The sequence below is a fragment of the Hemicordylus capensis genome, chromosome 2, assembly GCF_027244095.1.
Source record: "Hemicordylus capensis ecotype Gifberg chromosome 2, rHemCap1.1.pri, whole genome shotgun sequence".
Classification (NCBI taxonomy): Eukaryota; Metazoa; Chordata; class Lepidosauria; order Squamata; family Cordylidae; genus Hemicordylus; species Hemicordylus capensis.
In genome coordinates this window covers 324,947,166-324,966,680 of record NC_069658.1, presented here as the reverse complement: position 1 = coordinate 324,966,680, position 19,515 = coordinate 324,947,166, and the positions used below count along the sequence as shown (strand labels likewise).

General features: G+C 44.1%; 1 protein-coding gene and 1 long non-coding RNA gene across 4 annotated transcripts in view; one reads left to right on the top strand and one right to left on the bottom strand.

Annotated features, from left to right (window-relative positions):
- Positions 1 to 19,515, bottom strand: part of CACNA2D2 (calcium voltage-gated channel auxiliary subunit alpha2delta 2) — an 885,048-nt gene that overhangs the window by 750,758 nt on the left and 114,775 nt on the right. The gene's annotated exons all lie outside the window — the stretch shown is intronic.
- LOC128341562 (uncharacterized) lies at positions 8,647 to 12,734 on the top strand. The gene is made up of 2 exons (XR_008314450.1): positions 8,647 to 8,991; positions 12,378 to 12,734. It is a non-coding gene; the product is annotated as an uncharacterized LOC128341562 (long non-coding RNA).

The window sequence follows — 19,515 nt, the reverse complement described above, 5'->3', positions numbered from 1 at the left end:
TGGCTATGGGGTGGACAAAAACGAAGAAATCCCCCATGTCAGACCAATGCATCAAAGTCTGAAGAATACAAGAGACTATATATGTCTTATTAAAGCTATTTATAGGACTCTCTAGAGAGAATACCTAGATATAGGGGTGGAGACTGCCTTAGTTGGCCTGATAGATGATCTCCAATTGGGAATTGACAGAGGAAGTGTGACTCTGTTGGTCCTTTTGGACCTCTCAGTGGCTTTTGATACTATCAACCATAGTATCCTTCTGAAGCATCTGAGGTGGTTGGGAGTGGGAGGCATTGCTTTGCAGTGGTTATGCTCCTACCTCTCGGGCAGGTTCCAGATGGTGTCGCTTGGAGACTGCTCTTCTTCAAAATCTGAACTTTTATATGGTATGTCTCAGGGCTCTGTATTGTCTCCGATATTGTTTAACATCTACATGAAACTGCTGGGAAAGATCATCAGGAGATTTGGTGCAGGGTACTATCAGTATGCTGATGACAATCAAATCTATTTCTCCATGTCAGCATCATCAGGAGAGGGCATAACCTCCCTAAATTCGTGCCTGGAGTGGTGATGGGCTGGATGAGGAATAACAAACTGAGACTGAATCCAGATAAGACAGAGGTACTCATTGTGCGGGGCTGAAACTTGAGAGACAATTTTGATCTGCCTGTTCTGGATGGGGTCACACTTCTCCAGAAGGAACAGCTACGCAGTCTAGGGGTGCTTCTGGATCCAAGCCTCTCCCTGGTGTCCCAGGTTGAGGCAGTGGCCAGAGGTGCCTTCTATCAGCTTCGGCTGATACACCAGCTGCATCCGTTTCTTGAGATAGATGACCTCAAAACAGGGGTACATCTGCTGGTAACCTCCAGACTGGATTACTGCAATGCGCTCTATGTGGGGCTGCCACAGTCCAGAAACTACAGTTGGTCCGGAATGCAGCAGCCAGGTTGGTCTATGGGTCATCTCAGAGAGACCATATTATCTCTCGTATTGAAGGAGTTACACTGGCTGCCGATATGTTTCCAGGCAAAATACAAGGGGTTGGTTATAACCTATAAGGCCCTAAACAGCTTGGGCCCTGGGTATTTAAGAGAATGTCTTCTTCGTCATGAACCCCACCGCCCACTGAGATCATCAGGAGAGGTCTGTCTGCATTTGCCACCGGCTCGTCTGGTGGCAACTCAGGGATGGGCCTTCTCTGCTGCTGCATCCGAGGCTTTGGAATGCACTCCCCAGTGAAGTAAGAGCCTCCCTATCTCTGACAGCTTTTAAAAAGTTTTTAAAGGTGCATCTGTTCACCCAGGCTTTTAATTAATATTGTTTTAATGCTGTTTTAAAATATTATTTTAAAATTTTAAATTGTTGTAACGTTTTAAATTTTTTTGTTTTAACTAATGTTTTACTTTTTTTATTTTTATTTTGTTGTAAACCGCCCAGAGACTTAAGTTTTGGGCAGTATAAAAATATGTTAAATAACTAGCTAAATAAATAACCCCATCCTTTGCTGCTGTTGTTTTTCACCAATGTTGCCCTTTTCCCAGCCTCCAGGAACCCAGCCCGCACATTCCTGTTGCCTTAATGCCCTGTTATCCGCAGTTCTGTTAAGAACATAAGGACGGCCCTTCTGGATCCGGCCCAAGGCATCCTGTGCCTAGGACCCTGCCCACCAGATGCCCCTGAGAAGTCCACAGGCAAGAGGTGAGGGCATGCCCCCTCTCTTGCTGTGGCTCCCCTGCAAGTGGTAATTTGAGGCAGGATGCTCGAGATGGCCTATAGCCACCAGACTAGTAGCCATTGATAGACCTATCCTCCATGGATTTGTCTAAGCCCCTTTTAAAGCCATCCAAGCTCGTGACCACCACCATATCCCATGGCATTTAATTCCATAGATTAATTATACACTGTGTGAAAAAGTACTTTCTTTTGTTGGTGCTAAATTATGGCAATCAGTTTCATGGGATGAATACTGGTTCTCTGAAAAAGGAGAAAAAGGAGAAGAAGAAATTCTCTCTGTTCACTCCATGCATACTTTTATGTACCTCTATCATGTCTCTCCATAGCTGCCGCTTTCCCAAACTTTAAAGCCCAGATGCCTTTCAGCATCTGCTACAACCATTATCCGTAGTAGCTGTGAATTACTGGGTTCACCTGTATGGTAATAAGTTTGATTAAAGTTTAGCTTAGTTTCAAATATCAGTTGAGTGCCTATAGGGCTTCAGAAGCTCTCTTTGTATGGTTAATATAGACGTCCTCAGCCAATTCTTATAAGTTTCCTATGGAATCAAATGAACTGTGAATTCTGACCTAATCTGGTTTACATGAGCCACTCGTTCTGAAGTTCACCTGCAACTTCTGAAGTGGAATGCAGCTTTGGATTCAGCTAATATACTGTAGTAACAGGGGACCTCACAATGGAAGTTTACCTGACTCCGTAGAATAATCTGTTCTGCTAATTCTGGCCTTTTACTTTGCTTCTCAAATGCAGCTTTCACTTGGAGGAGATGTGTTGAATGTTCAGGACTCCTCAAGCAGGCTTTGTGCCTATGTGCTGGAGTTGCCCTAAAGTTGCTGGCTTATATCCTTGCTAACAGTGCAGAAGTGCAGCATGCAGAGCACCTCCACATCGTTCAGTGATGCAGAATCATGCTGGGGTGATTTTGCCAATCTCTCCTTCCCTGGAAGTTCTGGACCCAGAAGTAGGTCCCTGAGGGCTGCATGACCTTCAGGAACCCTACTTCCAGGATCTTACTTTACCTTACTAAATGCTGCGGAGGTGCTTTGCATGCTCTGCCTCTGCACTATTGGTGAGGCTATCATAGGTTGTGGCATGAAGTGGAGAGCCTTATTTGTCTTCATGTATTTAATTTTCCTCTTATGATCTGTGTATAAACTTATATTCTTGTTTACATTCTGTCCTTAGTAGTGCTTTCTAAATATGATTATTATGTATGATGTATGGTTCATATTGTGTTAATACTGGTCAAGGACTATAAAAATAGGTATTGATTATTTATTAGTTCAACAAGTGTCTTTGGTGACATGAAGTTGATACTTCAATACCAGATCCTGTCACTCTCCTGCTAGTAGGCAATGGATAGAGAGAAGGCTGGACCTCAGCAGCTGACATCCTGACTCAATTTCTCAATAGTACACAGGAAGGTGCCTTATACTGAATCAGACCATTGGTTCATTTAGCTCAGTATTGTCTACAGTGACTGGTAGTGCCTTCTCCAAGGTGCAGCCAGGAGTCTTTTTCCAGCCCTACCTGGAGATGCTGCCAGGGATTGAACCTGAGACCTTCTGCATGCAAAGCAGATGTTCTACCACAAAGCTACAGCCCCATCCCTCATATACTCAGTATTACTCAAGGAATAGTATTACTTAAGGAGTAGTCCCAAGGACAACTACATTCAATAGCATTTCCTCTAATAAATTTAGCCAGCCAACATCTTCTATTAACAGACTCGTGAAACATACAGTCCACAATTCTATGGATTTATGTATGTATTAAAGCTTAAATTACATTTGGCTTGGCCTACTTACCCCTTTCCCTGCCTTTTATTTTATCTATTTTTTCTCTTCTTCCTCCCCGCCCCCTTTCTGAGCTCTTGAGGGACATTGTGGGGGAAATGTGGTGTTTTCTTGTTTATATTGGGTACACTTGTAAAAAAAAAAATTAAAAGCAGTAACATTTGCAATAAAGGGCATCTTATTGGTTTTTACTTCCTTTCTCCAGGTACTCTGGCTTTTTCTGTTCCATGTTTCAGTGGCATTTACTCAGCTGTGCCCTCTCCTTTTCTGATAGTCTGACTTTTGCTAGGAAGGGAGGAGAGTAGTGAGAAATGAGAGGGGAATGTTTTGTGAGGGGGGATGTTCTGTTGGACTTCATGCTGCAGAGCTGCCAGCTCTAATTTTGTCATCTCTGCTTTTTTCCAGGCCCCTAAGCCAGAGTTCAGCAAGGGGGATATTCAGAGACATTTACTGTAGATGCTAACATGGGATGCAAGGATAACAGCGGGCAAAGGAAAGCCTGAAAGGAGAAGGGGAGTGTAGGGCAAAATGCTACTGGCAGAGGAGCACCCAATGGTTAGCTCAGAGCTGTGAATACCACCATCATTGTGTGAGCTTGCTTTCTACTTTTTTTAAACATGTGTTTTTATGTATGTATGTTAACCTTTCTAACCCTGCATACTCAGCCTGAAGTCTGACAGTGACCTACAAAATTTAGAAGATGTAATAGAAACCAAAACATAACTATGATATAAACATTTAGAAGTAGACAGATAAAATACAAACCACCAGCTCCTCCAGGAACCCAGATGCTTTGCTGGGAAAGAAATGTTTCAAGGTGCTTTAGCAAACACATTAAAGACCATACCAGAAATACTTCCCTGGGCGGAGAGTTCCAAATACAGGGTGCCTGTGTGGGAATTACTTAGATACAGGGCTCAAAAGACATTTACAATGTTTAAATAAAGCCTTGGGACCAGTGGTCCCTCTAATTGTTTTAATCTCTGTGCAGAATGAGTTTTGTTCTGGGTGGCAGTATCAAGGTAGTGTGAGCACACCTGCATTCAGCGTGGGGCCTTCCTGATTCAACCTGAGCAGGATCTAAAATGAACTGAGCAGACATTCAAAAACTTGTGAACGTGCACGCCTTAGAGGGAACAGTGCTTGGGACATAATGAGGCTGTTCTCACGAGCAGCCTAGCCCAGCTAGGCTGCTTGTGTGGAGGACTGGGATCCGCACGGATCCTGGCACTCCTGCCCAGCCTAACCCTACTCCCAAGCTCAGATCTTAGCCAAGGTTAAGGGAAAAAGTGCTCCCTTAACCTAGCTGCTGGGATCATGCATCACTAACAACAGAACAGCCTATGTTCAGGGCCAATCACTAGGGATGTGCGAACCAGTTCAAATCTGAACCGGTTCGAATCCAAACCGGGGTGGTTCGGAGGTTCGGATTCGAACCGAACCAGCCATCAGGTTCGAGCTGCAGGTTCGAATTCGAACCGAACCAGGGGGTGGTTTGATTCGAACCGGTTCGAACACATGGGTGCTCCACGATAAGGTATAATGGCCTGGTTCGAGTCCTGTTATATCCTATGAGAAAAAATATAAATAATTTTCAAAAATTCATTAAAAAATCGTATGAGTGTCCGATTGCTTTGGGGTTTGGGTGACAGGTACCCCTGGGTGCCAGCTACCATCCTACCAATTTTTGGGTGTCCGAGCTGGTCCAAACCGGTTCGAATCCGAACTGAACCAGGGGGTGGTTCAAACAAAACCAAAACCGAACCACCCCCTCCTGGTTCAAACCCGGTTCGAATCCGAACCAAAGCGGGTGAACCAGTTTTGTGCACATCCCTACCAATCACTAACACCAGAACTGTCTTTTGCTTTATGTTGACAAGAGCCTTCCTTCCATCCATCAACACCCTGATCAGGACAGACTGGATATAGGACTGCATTCTAGCTAATCCTGTTTCTCTGCTAAAATGCTGAATGATCCGCAAGGCAGTAGGACAGTCAGGTCATTATAATTTATTTATTTATAGGAATTTTTATGTAGTGTGTGGGTGTGGGTGTGTAAGCTAGAAAGAATCCCTTAGCCAGAAGTCCTAAAGGAGAGAGAGAGAGAGAGAGAGAGAGAGAGAGAGAGAGTGTCAAAGAGGGATAAGGGATTCTGAGAAGCGAGATACTGAAGGCACAATTACAAATAATTCCCATGAGAAGGAAGACATCTCATGAAACCAGTCTGGATGCACAAAGATGTCTGAGGGGGGAAAAGGACACATAAAGGAAATATAAGGAGGGGCATATAATCAAGGAAGAGTACAAAAAGGTTTTTCTGAATTGTGTCAGGAAAGCTAAGGCTCAAAATGAGCTGAGGTCTGTGTACAATACCAACAATAGCAGAAAGGAATTTTTACAGATATATCCTAAACAAGAAAAAGATCAACAAGACTACAGCAGGGTTTTGCACTGAGCAAAACTGAAGACCTCTAATGCCACTTTCAACTCTAAAAATTCTCTGATTCTCTGAATCACACTAGTATTGCCCATCTGATTTGTAATCCCATGGAAAGGTACATTAGGTGCTGATTAGATGGGAGACCCATGCAGTCAGCTCAGTTTATGTGCAGTATTCATACACATTGCAGTCACACTGGATGACATCACAGGGAAGGAACTCCCAAGCAATAGTGTCATGTGAGTGAGTGAATGCATGCATGAAGTGGGGCTTAGAATGCATAGAAACTGTTGTATGTATCCCAGGATATGGTCTGTGAGCACAATACAGCTACCTTGCTATAGCTAAGCAGATCTAGGTCTAATCAGTGCTTGGATAGGTGACTGGCCTGGGAACCCCATATATGCCTCCTTGAGTTCCATGAAGGAAGAATGGCAGGATATGAATGTAAAATAAAACCTGTTTGGCTTGGCCTTCCAGGGTTTTTAAATTGTTGTAAACTGTTTTAAATTGTTTTAAATGTTTGCCCTGGCACCAGGGTTTTTAACTGTTTGAATGTTTAATTGTTTTTATTCTGTTGTAAACTGCCCTGAGCCATTTTTGGAAGGGTGGTATATAAATTGAATAAATAAATGTAATAAATAATAAAATAAAATTATCCTCTGCAAGTGAAAGCAAGAAATTTCTTCTCTATATACGGCCCAGCAAACTCCAATCTCACACTTAGCACCTATAACATAGTCACCCTGCTCTCTACCCATATGCTTATACAAATTTATGACACTGCTTTAGATTGAGTCAGACTAAATCCTTCTAAATCAAAACTGTCTACATTGACTGGTAGTGGCTCTCCAGAGAGGAATCTTTACCCGTCCATTGAACCTGGAACTTTCTGCATGCAAAAGTATGTGATGGCCAAATAGCTCTGGTTAATCTCATCTTGCTCTCAGATCTCATATTACCTCCATCAGGTTCCTTGCAACCACCCAAGGGATCTTTGGGTACACTGATCTAGGAGTTTGAGAATCAGATGAGTTCTCAGGACAGCTGTGTTACAGTTCTCTGTCAGTTAATGATCTATTGCAGGTCTGCTCAACTTAGGCCCCCCAGCTGTTTTTGGACTACAACTCCCATAATTCTCAGCCACAGCAGCCAATAGCCAGGGATTATGGGAATTGTAGGCCAACATCTGCAGGAGGGCCGAAGTTGAGCAGGCCTGATCTATTGTGTGGTCACTGGCTTGTCTTTTCTCTGTCTCTGCACCTACTCCTGCCCTCTGCTGAGTTTATCTATTTTGTATGCATCATTATATTTCTCTTTCATTAATTGTCCCCTGGAACAATGGAGTCCTCCATTTTTCAGCAGTTTAGCGATGTGAATTATGTTTAAGGGAAGGAAAAAAGCCCATATCTTATAAAATGGCTGCACAAGCCTTTCATGGTGTCCCTCATTAAATTTTTCCTCACAGTTAGCTCTCATATCCAAGCTACAATAGAATAAGCAATGTGGAAGGGCAATAGTGTACATTGGGGGCAGGGCAGGCACAGCTTGATATTACAGTGTATTGAAATTAATTGCCACTGTAGTCAAATGATGCATTTCTATATCAATTTCTTTTCGCAAAGATTGGCACATAAAATAGCAGGTTTCATCTCCAAGGTATTTCATAAATACTTAAAGAGGATGAGGGGAGGGGAAGCCATCACCAGTTTGAGTTTAATGATGTCCTGAGCATGAGGATATCATTGAGGCTTGGAGGAAGATTGCTCACTGCCAGACCATTATACCTTCAGCCAATATCTGAATTAAACCTTTCTCCAAACAGGTCCAAAATGTAATTCCAGAAAAACAGTAGATCCAATGGCTTGCTATTGACATAAAGACATTCTCAAATATAACAAGATATCTAGGCTTCTCCATTCCTACTAGATGTGTTAGGGCATTTCTATATGGACACATACCTGCAGGATAGTTGGGAATTGACACTGGTGCTGATCCAAACTCTTTGTGCAGCCTCAGCCAGGAGTCTGAGAAATGTCCTAAAGCAATCATGTAGAAATGCCCTAAATCAGTGCAATTACTCTGCTGGAACCTGCACAGGCTCAAGTAATTTTTGTGCCACATCACTTTCCCTTGAAATAGTACTAAACACAACAGGATTCCTCCTCCTAGCTCCTGCTGTAGTAGTGAAGGTTCAGCTACAGTTCTGAGCTAGGATCTTTGTACTGAAGCTTTTCCAGGCAGCAGGCTTTACCAAGGGGTTACTGCAAGTTCGAATTTTTTTTAAAAAAGAAAAACACTACACAGATACAAAAAGTGGATTTTTTTTACTCTGGACTTAAATCAGGCTAGGCTCTAATGCGCAATGAAACCCTCGAATCATGTATGAAGTGTTCCCCAATATCTCTCATAGATTTTGGCATGAATCCAGCCGATTTACAAACACCCCCCCTCCATTCCAAGCTAAAAGCCCCATCTGGAACTGCTCCAGCTTGGTCTGTCATTTTTTTCTGCAAGTCCTCACTTTAAGTTTATTTTAATGTCAGTACCCAAACCCCCTTTCCATGTCTATGTTGTTATGAGTTACAAGATTTAAAACTGTTATTTCATTCTAATTCAGCAAAGTCAAAAGACTTCACAGCTCAGTTCAGAAAAAAGATACAGCAAGGAGTGTTTGCTGAGATGCTGCAGAAGTGAAGGAGAAAACCTCTTTTCCTGGAAAAGGCCCAAGCTGCTCTTCCTTCTCAATAGACTCGGGGTCTCAAAGTTTTTTTAGATTTGCTCAGCATGGATGTCACATAAGCAAAAATTACAAGTTTGACAATCAGAGTATATTTCCAGTATCTTCTAACAAATCTCACAGATTACCAGGTTGCAGCCTCATCTTCCAGAGTGCAGGCAGTGCACAGAAGAATTAGGGCTCTGGCACAACAGCACAGGAATGAGGGAGTTGTGTGAGGGCAGCTGCACACCCACTTCCTTAGTCAGGACGTCAGGCTTTGTCTCTTTCTCAATCTGTGGTCAGTATATCCTCTCTGTCAACTTAGTCATTTCTCCATATTTTGTGGTTTTTCTGCTGGTTGCAGATATCTCCATGAAACGTTTATCCTAACAAGCCTATCGACCCCCTGACTAAATAAATGCTAACTGAGGCCTAGTGCAGTCAACATCCTGGCTTCTCAAAGCTATCTTTTCTCTATAATGTGAAAGCCTTCCAGTAGGTTTATTTTAATAAGCAATAAACAAGGGTATGTTGCACAGGTACGTAAAGACCTGCTTCTGCCCAGAAATGTTTTGCTGTTAACTGTGCTGATAAGTGGGAAACAGGTAGTGAAGCAATGGTCAAATATCAACATGGAGGCAGAAAAACAGATAAACAAGTAACTGCAACATTACCCCTGCTAACTTGGCAAAGAGGCACCTTTTAACATGGTGACTCTCTTTATTTAGCAGGGGGAGAGTAACTGGCCCCATCCACCCCCAGCACAGGACCTCCAGTGAATGTTGCTTGTGTCTATCTTAAGTTTCATTTTAGATTGTGAGCCCTTTGGGGACAGGGAGCCATTTTATTTGTTTGTTATTTCTCTGTGTAAACTGCCCTGAGCCATATTTGGTAAGGCAGTATAGAAATCAAATAAATAAGTAAGCAAGCAAGTAAATAATAAAATAAAATAAAATAATGTCCTGTACATTAATGTAGTACATATGTTCTTGGGGCCCTGGTCATGTAAAATACGTAAGCAGATTTTTATTTATTTATTTATTTATTGTTGCAATTATATACCGCCTTTCATTAAAAGACAACCCCAAGGCGGTTGACAAAAGTTAAAACATACAATAAAAAGACAATAAAAATTTTAAGCTAAAAAATATAAAAACAAACCAAGTTTAAAATCTATAAAATACAAGCATACAAGATGAAGTCCAATTAGTAAGCAGTAAACAACTGTCATCTTTAAAGGGCATACAAATAATTGTATTAGATTGTACAGGATCCTCAGATTTCACTGGAAGTCTGGGCCCCTTCAGCTGGCTGAATTACCTTGTTTCAGCTGCATCCGTTAAAAAATTTGTGGTAAGGCCTAATAAACCATTTGCATGGAAACTGTAAGAGTCTGGCCATTTTCTTGAGTCATTAGAGTAAATACCTGGGAAGAGCTTTTCTTCTAAACCTAAGTGTCTTTTCTGAGTTTGTGGCCAAACCCAGAGAGATACACTTACACTATTTAAATAAAAATATCACACTCTTATTGTACAGCCTGAGCATTATTTGGTAAAATGTTCTATTCTATTTCTGCTTTGCTGAAATGCAAGTATGCCATGCCTATACCTAGACTGGTAGTGAGGACCAAGGGAATGAAAACTGGATAAGCCAAGGAAGATGAGGTAGATGTGTCATGGTTGTAGGACTTCAAAGCAGAACAAGCCAAGGACAGAATGTCAGGTGATCTGAGGACAGGGAGATCTGGTAAGGATAAGGATGTTGTACACATAGATAAGAGATGGAGGTGAGCCCTGTAAGTGGCCAACAAAGAACTGTGCAAAGACACGTTTACTTGACCAAACTCAGATGTAAACATAATATGATAGGACTCATATGTGAGATTTGGCAAAAGGTAGGTTAGGGATAAGGAATCCAAGAACAAGCAGTGATGAATGACTATCAGTGCATCAGGGGACAAAGAGATACCTTGGAACTGTCAAAAAAGAAAAAGATATGATGGACATGTTTGGGAGGAAGGCAGTTTCAGTCATATAATCAGAAGGTATACAATCGGAGTTTAAAAATGGACTTTCAGGAATTTACTCCTAAAGCTCAAGACACAGGCTTCAATCTTTCGAGTTTCTAACCTGCATAGACTTCAACGGGATATCAGGAGTAGTCATGTGCATGGACCGGTTCGGAGGCCATTCTAAAGGCCTCCAGACCGATCCGGACACTGGGTGGTTTTGGTTTGGGAAGATGGGGTGGGGGGTTCCAATAAAGATAGGGGGCTTTACTTACCCCTCCCAACAACCACGCCGTATTTCATTGAGCAATCGGGCGGCAGGATATCTCCCTGCCGCCCGCTTCATTTCCCGCTCGGCGGCTCCAAGTTTCGTAGAAGCCATTTGCAGCCAGACCGGGGAAGGGGAAGGGGGTGGCAGGGAGTTCTCCTGCTGCCCTCTTGCAATGGGAGGGATTTCGCAAGAAGGGGGCGGCAGGGGTCTTCTTGGGGGCAGCAAGGGTCTTCTTGGGGGTCTTCTTGGGGGCGGCTGCCAGCCGAGCGGGGCTTTAAAGGGGGCGGCAGGGAGCTATCCTGCTGCCCGATTCTTAATACGAAACTTGGAGCCGCCGAGCGGGAAATGAAGCGGGCGGCAGGGAGATATCCTGCCGCCCGATTGCTCAATGAAATACGGTGTGGTTGTTGGGAGGGGTAAGTAAAGCCCCCCTATCTTTATTGGAACCCCCCACCCCAGTGCCGGACATCAGCTCCACAGTTCCGTGCACACCCCTAATCAGGAGCCCTCACATAAGAAGAAGCTCAAGCTGGCTAACAGTCCTGGAAGTGGTGAACACGAGTGACATTAAATATTTTATTAAAGCACTATTGGTCCTGGACTGTGTGGGAAACATGCTAAGATTGTTCTGCCATTTGATCAACTCTTATTTTATTAAGGCGTACCATATTTACCAAATCCAAGATAAGGTTTTCCCCTAGTTCTTTCTTGTTAAATATAGGGGTCATCTTGAATAGAGTGGTCATCCTGAATTAGAGTCCTCTTTCTTTGGGATAAATACAGATATAACCTTTAACCTATATCTTTTAAAGACATCGAGGCAAGTCTCATGATCGGTGAGACTTGTCCAGAGTGGGTTTGTGGGGAGAGCGGGCTTAGGCCGCTCTCCCCACAGATGACCAAAGGGCTAGCCCTGGGCGGCCGGATCAGCCACACACATGACTGCCGGCTCCGTCCTGGAGCCAGTAGGGGCTTGGGAGTTCAGGGGCCACACGGCCCCTGGAAGTTCCAGCATGCTCTGCGCAAGTGCTTAGCCTCCCGGTCGGGGGTCTGCTTGTGAGCTGCCACAGCACAGCTTTGAGGCAACTGGGCTCACCTGCGAGCCTGGTGGTTCTCACATTCTGCTAAAATCGGGCTAGGGGAGCCTAGCCCGATTTTAACCGATCGTGAGAACAGCCTCATCATCTTAAATGCAGAGTTGCCTTTGATTGGGTAAATATGGTAGTCTCTTTTCCTGCCCGTGGTAAAAATAAGGTTGAGGACTTTATCCTCACAAATTTGTTCCAGTAACAGTTGGAGCCTGTATTCTGGTCCAAGTCACCCTTCAAATTATGATTATGAGCCTACTAAAACTGCATCAGTTCAATTTCCTCCATCCACTTTTTCTTTTCTTTCTCCCATTCAGCTACCTTTCATCTCCTAATGAAGGCAGCAGAGAAAGGCAGCCCAACTGAAGCACTCTCCCCATTCCTGAACCAGGCCAACCAGAAACTCTTTCAGCTTCTGCATCTACCCATGACAAGTTGGTGACCAAAACCAATATCATTTTCTGGTGCTGCTGCTGACAGCCAAGTCAGGCCAACTTCTTCAAGGCACAGAGACTTGGTGCATGATGGTGTGCCACCTACTTGCAGCTGGAGAAAGCCTGCTTGGATTCTTGTCATAGCTGTGAAGAAACATTTTTCTTGGAGAAAGGTGTTGGTTATGACCCAAGGCAGATTGTTGGTGCATGAAAACATTTCAGTACACGTACAAAGGCTTTTCTACTCTTGTCTGCTGGCAGCAGTTCCTCAACCGCAGGGGAGGGGAGCTGGACTTGTGGTAGCAAGCATGAATTGTCCCCTTTGCTAAGCAGGGTTTACCCTGGTTGCATTTAAATGGGAGACTTCATGTGATCACTGTAAGCTATTCCCCTTAGGAGATGGGGCCACTCTGGGAAGAGCAGAAGGTTCCAAGTTGCCTCCCTGACTTTTCAAAGATAGGGCTGAGAGGGGCTCCTTCCTGTAACCTTGGAGAAGCTGCTGCCAGTTTGTGTAGACAATACTGAGCTAGATGGACCAATGGTCTGACTCGGTATATGGCAGCTTCCCATGTTCCTAACCATTTCAGAGGCTACTTGTTAGGAATGTGTGGCTTATAGCCAGAAGGGGAGGCTGAAGCCCCACTGCAGGACTGGTAGCTCCCCATAAGTCATTTTACTTACTTGAACAACATTCTGCCTCTCTCAATGCACAAAGAGCTTCCAAAAAATTCAGAAAAACACATCATACAGCATTAAAATACAGTTCCATTAAAATGGGAGTTTTAGTCCCATTCAGATCCTATGATGATGATGATGATGATTCTTCATCAAACTTATATACCACCCAAAATTTCGTCTCTGGGCGGTTAACATAAAACAATTAAAACACATATAAAAGTTAAAACAAATCAACAGTTTAAAATCAACCATAAAATTAAAACAGACAATTTAAAAATGCTGAGAAAACTTCAGAGAAAAGATGGGTTTTCAGGTGTGTTTAAAAAATTGCCAGAGATGGGGAGGATCATATCTCAGCAGGGAGGGCATTCCATAATCTCGGGGAAGTGACCAAGAAGGCCCATCCCTGTGTGACCACCAAACGAGTTGGCGGTAACTGGAGACGGACCTCCTCAGATGACCTCAATGGGTGGTGGGGCTCATAGTGAAGAAGATGCTCTCTTCTTAGACTCAGGGCCTAAGCCGTTTAGGGCTTTGTAATTTATAACTAGCACATTGTCTTTTGCCTGGAAACCTACTGGCAGCCAGTGTAGCTCCATCAGTAAAGGCGGCAGCCAGGTGTAAATGGCAGCCAGGCGCCAGCCATCAGTAAATGCGGCAGCCAGGTTGGTCTCTGAGTCATCACATTCAGAGACCAACCTGGCTGCCGCATTCTGAACCAACTGAAGTTTCTGGACTATGTACAAAGGCAGCCCCACGTAGAGATTGTTACAAAAGTCAAGTCTGGAGGTTACCAACAAAGGTACCATTGTTTTGAGGTCATTGATCTCGAGAAACAGGAGCAGCTGGCATATCAGCCAGAGCTGATAGAAAGCACCCCTGGACGCCTCAACCTGAGAAACCAGGAAGATGTGTGAATCCAGAAGTACTCCCAGACTGCGAATCTGTTCCTTTTGGAGAAGTGTGACCACAAACAGATAGATCAAAATCATCTCTAGAGTTCTTACCCCACACAATTATTACCTCTGTCTTATCTGGATTCAGCTTCAGTTCATTCTCCCTCATCCAGCCCATTACTGCTTCCAGGCAGACATTTAGAGAGGATATGCCAACTCCTGAGAAGTTGACATGAAGTAGATCTGGGTGTCATCAGCGTACTGGTAACACCCAGCTCCAAATCCCCTGATGATCTCTCCCAGTGGTTTCATGTAGATGTTAAAAAGCATTGGAGAGAGTATGGAGCTGTTCTGGTCATTGATCGAAATAAAAGCTGATACTTAAGCTCAGATCGTGAAGATCAACAATCTCCAATCAACACCATCTGGAATCTGTCTGAGAGGTAGGAGTAGAACCACTGTAAAACAGTGCCTCCCACCCCCAACACCCTCAGACGTTCCAGAAGGATACTATGGTCGATAGTATCGAAAGCCGCTGAGAGATCCAAAAGGACCAACAGAGTCATATTTTCTCTGTCAATTCCCAATTAGAGATCATCCATCAGGCTGACCAAGGCAATCTCCACCCCATAGCCTGCCCGAAAACCAGTTTGAAATGGGTCTAGATCAGTGATTCTCAAACTTGGGTCCTCAGGTTTTATTGGACTTCAGCTCCCATAATCCCCAACCAAAGGCCACTGAGGCTGGGGATTATGGGAGTTGAAGTCCAATAACACCTGAGGACCCAAGTTTGAGAATCCCTGGTCTAGATAATCAGTTTCCTCCAAGACCGCCTGGAGCTGAGAGGCTACCACCCTCTCAATTACCTTGCCCAGCCATGGGAGGTTGGAAACAGGCCTATAATTGCTCAACTCTGAGGGATCAAATGCAGGCTTCTTTAGAAGAGGTCTAATGATTGCCTCCTTAAGACAAGGAGGCATCCTGCCCTCCCTCAGAAAAGCATTTATGATTCCCACCAGGCTGTCTACAATAGGCTCCCTGCTAGATAGAACAAGCCATGTTGGACAAAGGTCAAGAGAACTAATGTTAGGCCTCACCGATCCAAGCAGCTTGTCCACATCCTCAGGAGTCACAAACTGAAACCGATCCAGTTGAATCACATAAGAGGAGTTGTTGGACACCTCCAGTTCAGACATCAAATTAATTATGGAGTCTCCATCTAGGTCGCCCCGAATCCGAGTTTATCTGAGAAAAACTCTTTAAACACATCACAGCAGGTAACTGATGAGTCCAAATTCTGGTTCAAGGGAGTGGGGCAGATACTAGTCCCCTCACAACCCTGAACAACTCCACTGGACGTGAAGTCACAGAGGCAATATGGGCAGAAAAAAACAGCTGCTTTGCCACACGTATTGCCTGAGCGTAGATCTTTAAATGTGCTCTATGTCATAATCTGTCGGATTCGAGTCGAGTCTTTCTCCACTTGCGCTCCAGTCACCTACCTTGCCGCTTCAGCTCCTGTAGATCGTCTGTATACCAAGGGGCCAATTTTGAAGCGGGTCGGAAGGGACGCTTGGGAGCAATTGTGTCTACTGCCCTGGTGAGCAAGTTGTTCCAATTCTCAACCAGGGTATCAAGAAGATCACTGGCAAAGACAACACTGAATCCCTCCAAGGCTTCTTAGAATCCTATTGGATCCAAAAACCTCTTTGGGCGGATCATTCTAATAGACCCTCACCCCTGCGGAGGTAGAAAGTGGTTGTAAGTCCAAACTTAACCAGATGGTGGTCCATCCATGACAATGGGGAGATCACAGGAGTTCCCACCCATGGAACATTGCCCTGATCAGAGTAAAAGACCAAATCAAGCGTGTGACCTGCAATATGCGTCCGTCCAGAGACCACTTGTGATAGGCCCATAGTTGTCTATGAACTCTTGAGCTGCCCTGGACAGATTGGTCCTAAAATGAACATTGAAGTCCCCCAGCACCAAGAGTCTGGGAGACTCCAGCGTGAGTTCTGCAACCCAGTCCGTGAGCTCAGTAAGGGATTCCACTGGGCAGCAGGGCGATCGGTACACCAACAGAAGTCCCAATCTATCCCTGGTTCCCAAACCTAAGTACACACATTCAATATGGTCTGATACCCTAACAGGGACCCTGGTAAGGGAGATGTTTTCCTTATATATCACAGCCACCCCACCTCTCCGCCGACATCCCCTCACCTACTCCTCTACAGAATATCCTGGATGGAGAAGATGGGACCAAACTGGACCACTAGCCTCCTCCAACCAAGTCTCGGTAATACATACCAGGTCGGCCCCTTCATCCATGATCAAATTATGGATGAGTTCAGGTTTATTCTGGACCAACCTGGCATTGCAGAGGAGCAGGGTAAGGCTATGTGGGTTGTTGGCAGTGCTCCCCGAGGTCAAAGAGCTGGCAGGACAGCTGGAAGGGTAGACAGCTATTAAATTTCTGACTACCCTTCCCCTGGAACAGCCTGCTGAACTGCCAACGTTTCTCCTTCTATTCCCCATCACTACTGATGCATCAGATATGTTATATCTTTACTGTACTTCAGCTTTCAGCCTGAAAAATCATTTGGTGAGTAATCTATAATGGGAACTGGACATGCAGGGTGTGCCCCTGTTTGTGTGCCCCAGCAACTTTCGATACCATCCAGCCATGGTATCCTTCTGGATCATCTCTCTGGGATGAGGCTGAGAAGCAGTTTCCTGGGCAGCAGATTCTAGAAGGGGATGCTGAGGGTTCCTGCTTGACACCGTTGTCTGTGGGCAATAGTTCTTTCCTATCTTTTATGTTACTTAAAATCTTTTTAAAACCATCAGGAGAGATTGACTGGAATTTGACATCATATAGATGACATACAACCCTGACTGGAAGTAGAAGTGTTGTACTGGTTCCTTGGGTCTGGCCCAAGCCTTCCTTCCTGATGCCTAAGGTGACATCACTAGCTGCCACCTCCACATCAACTGGCCCCCACAATCTCCTGCACCTATACCTCAGGCATGAAATGCATGTCATGCACCAATCTCTCTCCACCCTAGCCCCATGGCACACACCAATAAAAACTGCACCAAATGTTTGATTAATCAAAAAAGTCTCAACTTGGTGGCATAAAATAAGAAGGCACAGGCAAATTGGATCTCCCAGAGTAGGCAGGTTGTTCTGCAATCTGAGTGCTGCCATTAAGGTGGCTTGCCTCTTGTTTCCACCAGCCATACTTCAGCTGGTGGCAGGACAGAAAGATAATTCTCTTCAACTAACTGCAGTGGACAAATCACCACATTTGCTTGCCTTCTGTTTGATGGTTTTTGTCCCCTAGGTATATTGTTTTCATCTGCTGCACCGTGGGTTTTTATTGTTTTGTAGTGATCACATATATATACATTTTTAAATGTTTATTCTAAGCCACCTTGAGCATTCCAATCAGAATGAAAAGGCAGAGTAGACCTCTAGAAAATAAATCTCACTGATTTTCACATTACTCAATTGGAAGACACCTCAGACTCTGAAGGTATCACTTAGCAGCCAGGTGCTTTAAAGAATGAAGCTTTCCTTGTGCATCTTACACACTTTAAAAACTGGATTAAAAGGGAAGAAAAAGAGAGTATTTTTAAGAAGGACACACCCATTTTAATGCCTATTAATATAGCAGTAATCCATTCATTTCCTCTAAACATATCTCTCTATGAGGGTTGGCTAAATTACAGAGGGACTGTGTCTTCCACTTGCCAGGATTCAGCACACCACATCTGTCTAGACAGACCAGGCTTCCAGCTGAAGCATTCTTCAGCTTTAAAGCCCTCTAAGAGTAAACAGAACTGTCAAGAATCTCAACAGGAGAAGTCAGTCTACTGAGGAAAAGGCAGAATTTAAAAAAACCCGGGCAAGTCAACAGATCCTGGAAATTCCATAAGGCTGCAGACAGGCACAGCTGAGCTAAATGAAAAATGGATGTTTTCTAGGTAATTAACTTATTTTCCTCTCTGTACAAACCTTGACCCATCAGATCTCTCCTCTGCTTGGGAGATCATCTATGCACAGGTAAAAGGATGCTCAGCTAATATGGCTTGGTCTATTTTTAGCCCCTTTCTTATGATTGCCACTTACCATCCTACTGAGGTAAGGAAAAGAAGAGCTAGACAGAAAATGCTAATCAGTGCACATGGATCACCCAACACCTATTAGTCAGTTTCTACTGTCTCAGTCACAGTTGACTAGAATATATTTCAGATGAATGAACTGAGAGTGAGAACTTATTTATATCCCATTTGTCATTTCTCTTGTACTACTTGTAAGAAAAAGCTGTCACCCAATTAAAGAAATCTCAGTTGATTAAATCAACTGAGTTCTCAAACAGAAGATGGTCAGAAATCCATCAAGGATGCTGTAGCAGATTCTTGCACATTAAGCTGGGGGTTGGACAAGAAGACCTCCAGGATGCCTGCCAGCTCCAAATGTATTCAATAATTATACCACTGCCTGATCAATTAAATCATCATAAATTTGTTTATGAACAGAACAATCGTTCAGAAGAAAAAGGCACATGTTTTCAGTTGGTCAACACGCATGCTTCAATAAGCACTATATTGCCAAAGAGGCTTTCCCTGCTTAGTGAACCAGCCACTGGTGGTTTTTGTAAGTATGTGTACTCAAAAAATACTTCCAATTGTTTGGTTCCAAAAAAAAAAAAAATTCTGTTGCCTGATTAATTCCGGGGAAACTTTTTAAATTAGTCAAAAGGGTTTTAATTTATTAATGCAACTGCTTAATTGATTAGACACTGCAACCCTAGTAGGAAGTGGAAATACATGTTTAATTCCCTCAAAGGGGAGGGGGTTGCCCCTTTGGGGGAGCCAATTTGGGGGACAACGAGGGCAAGGGCCAGGTGGTATCATTTTGGCTTCTGTTGTTTTTAGGTCCTGGGTGTTTCAGATGTGTCTTGGTTTGTCTGGGGAGTCAGGGGGCATGTCCACTGACTATGGGGTGGCTATTTCGGTGGTGGTGGGGAATGGAAGAGGCAAAGTTGGCAGGTCAGCGAGTTGTTACAGGGGAAGGGAAATCAGAAATCTATTAGCTGTTTTGCCTTCTGGCTGTCCTGCCAGCTCTTTGACCTTGAGGAGCAGTGCCAACCTCCCACAGACGCTCACCTTGCTCCTCTGTAATGCCAGGTCTGTCTGAAACCATCCATTATTTGATTCTGGATGAAGGAGTAGACCTGGTATGTATTACCGAGACTTGGTTGGGGGATGCTGGTGGCCCATTCTGGTCTCAGCTTCTCCCTCCAGGATGTTCTGTTGAGGAGCAGGTGCGGGGACGTGGGCGGGGAGGGGGAGTGGCTGTGGTCTTTAAGAATAACCTCTCTCTTACCAGGATCCCTGTGGAAGTGTCTGACCATATTGAATGTGTGGTTTGGGGACCA